Below are 2,835 nucleotides of genomic sequence, written 5' to 3'. Positions count from 1 at the left end.
TTATCCTCAGAAAAATCATCAAAAATCTTCGTGACGTTTGAAGGTCTCAAAATAATGATTTTCTCAAAAAAAAAACATGCGGAAAACAACAACTAGCTCGAGACACTAAATTAATAGGTTAGTCAAGAAAAATAATATAAATTGCTATGAAAGTAGTATGGTATTAGCATGAAAGAATCAAAAAATATCAATATGTTTGAGACGTATCACCTTCTCCTCGGACAAGTCGTATTCCTCATCCGACGAGGAAACATTTGAAAGACTGGAGTCACATGAGCTCTTCTATGATAATAAATCTCCATCAAATTACGTCTTCGTGCACATTGGAAAAAAGGAAAAAAATAAAGAAAAACCCTAGTACAAATTTCATCGAACACCTTGTGCGCGAGGAGGGCGAAACCGAGCGGCTGCTCATAGGAGTGTAGACGGTAGCCACGCTGAGGCAGCTCATGGGAACTTTGTATTGAAGCACAATGAAGAGAGGATGGCATCTAACTCCTGCTATGGACCCATAGTCTAAAGAAAACTACTCATTCATGGTCATAGCGACAACAAGGTTAATGAAGATGGCCACGCTGACGTCTGTCGAACAAAGTGTTGACCGAAAAATTGGTGACGCCACATGCCAGCGACGGCGACCGAAGTAGTGACAATGGTGCGGCTGTCCGCGGAGCTCCGGCATCCACTATTCCAGCTATCGCCGTGCCGGCGGAGTTGGGGGAGGGTGCAGCCATGGTCTTCGCAGCCGAAATCATCGTCGGCAGTGGTCGGGTAGAGGTGTGGGTGCCGCGCAGGATGTTTCAGCATGACGGTTGGCGGCTCGCATACGAAGCGATTCGTCTTGTAGCAGCTGCCCTAAATTTGGAGTAAAAGATTTACAAACAAGGCATCTATTGGAGCACCGTTTTGCCCCTGTGATGTAAAAAGCGGTTATGCCCTGTTAGGGCACCAATTGGAGATGCTCTAACGAGGCTGAGCAATAATTTTCATATCCAAATTACAAGCAGGGCTACGGTCAGTCTAAATGCATTCCGAAGGAATCAATGGAGCGGACCATATATATACACACAATATAGAAAGAGCAAAGAGAAGTAGTACCGGGAAAGATGAGGACGTGAGGAAAAGAGGTGCCTATACTAGTAATAAGTTGAACATGATAACAACTCAAAGGAGACGCAGGAACGAAAACGCCTCCTTTTCAACAAAAGGCTTTATTCGGATCCAGTGTCCAACACGAATGCTCGTGTTTGATCGGAAAAGAGAGAACACGGACGGCATGCTAAAAAAGGGCTGGGATGAAAACACTGGGCGTAGCGTTGGACCTCGGAGCCAGCCCGCACGTGTGCGACTCCTTTTACCTTTTAGCCGAGTTAGGGGCGAAGACACGCCGGTGTACCACGTAAACGGCGCGTTGACAAAAGGCAGAGGAGGAGGCAGCAAGCAAACATGTCCCCCGCCGGGCTTTGGAGTCGCTCTTTGGCTAGCGACCAGAAACCCTAGCCGCTGCCAAGAGAGCCAGGCCTTCCGGCGCCGTCTTCCAATGGCTCCCTTTCGCCGGTGACCGCTTGGTCGTTGGTGATGAAGAGGGTCGCCAGATCTCATGTGTGCGAACGTTTTAGCATTAGGTTCTAGGCCCCTACTAGTTTAGTTTTTCGATCGTTTGACGTCTGGGCTTCGACGGCGGTGATGGTGATGTTAAATAAAGAAGTTCCGGATTCTTCTCTGATGTGGCGATCGTCTCTATGTACGGTGATGGATTTAGGAACTAGTCTGTTTAAGCAGGGATACCGTGGCGGCGGCGGCATCCTTGTGGTGAACATGTGTCATCGGACTTCGTCGTTGCGACGGCGTCTGCTTCAATGTCGGCGTAGAGCTTGGAAGGTAGTCCTGGATCGGATGTAGATTGTGGTCTGCGTCTACTGTTGGAAATATGCCCTAGAGGCAATAATAAAAGCATTATTATTATATTTCCTTGTTCATGATAATTGTCTGTATTCATGCTATAATTGTGTTATCTGGAAATCGTAATACATGTGTGAATAACAGACATCAACATGTCCCTAGTGAGCCTCTAGTTGACTAGCTCGTTGATCAACAGATAGTCATGATTTCCTGACTATGGACACTGGATGTCATTGATAACGAGATCACATCATTAGGAGAATGATGTGATGGACAAGACCCAATCCTAAACATAGCACAAGATCGTATAGTTCGTTTGCTAGAGTTTTGCAATGTCAAAGTATCTTTTCCTTAGACCATGAGATCGTGTAACTCCCGGATACCGTAGGAGTGCTTTGGGTATGCCAAACGTCACAACGTAACTGGGTGACTATAAAGGTAGACTACGGGTATCTCCGAAAGTGTCTGTTGGGTGACATGGATCAAGACTGGGATTTGTCACTCCGTATGACGGAGAGGTATCACTGGGCCCACTCGGTAATGCATCATCATAATGAGCTCAGACTGACCAAGTGTCTGGTCACGGGATCATGCATTACGGTACGAGTAAAGTGACTTGCCGGTAACGAGATTGAACGAGGTATTGGGATACCGACGATCGAATCTCGGGCAAGTAACATATCGATGGACAAAGGGAATAGTGTACGGGGTTGATTGAATCCTCGACATCGTGGTTCATCCGATGAGATCATCGTGGAGCATGTGGGAGCCAACATGGGTATCCAGATCCCGCTGTTGGTTATTGACCGGAGAGTCGTCTCGGTCATGTCTGCTTGTCTCCCGAACCCGTAGGGTCTACACACTTAAGGTTCGGTTACGCTAGGGTTGTAGGGATATGTATATGCAGTAACCCGAATGTTGTTCGGAGTCCTG

Source organism: Triticum aestivum, chromosome 3A, assembly GCF_018294505.1.
Source record: "Triticum aestivum cultivar Chinese Spring chromosome 3A, IWGSC CS RefSeq v2.1, whole genome shotgun sequence".
Classification (NCBI taxonomy): domain Eukaryota; kingdom Viridiplantae; phylum Streptophyta; class Magnoliopsida; order Poales; family Poaceae; genus Triticum; species Triticum aestivum.
Note: the sequence above shows the minus strand (reverse complement) of the source record.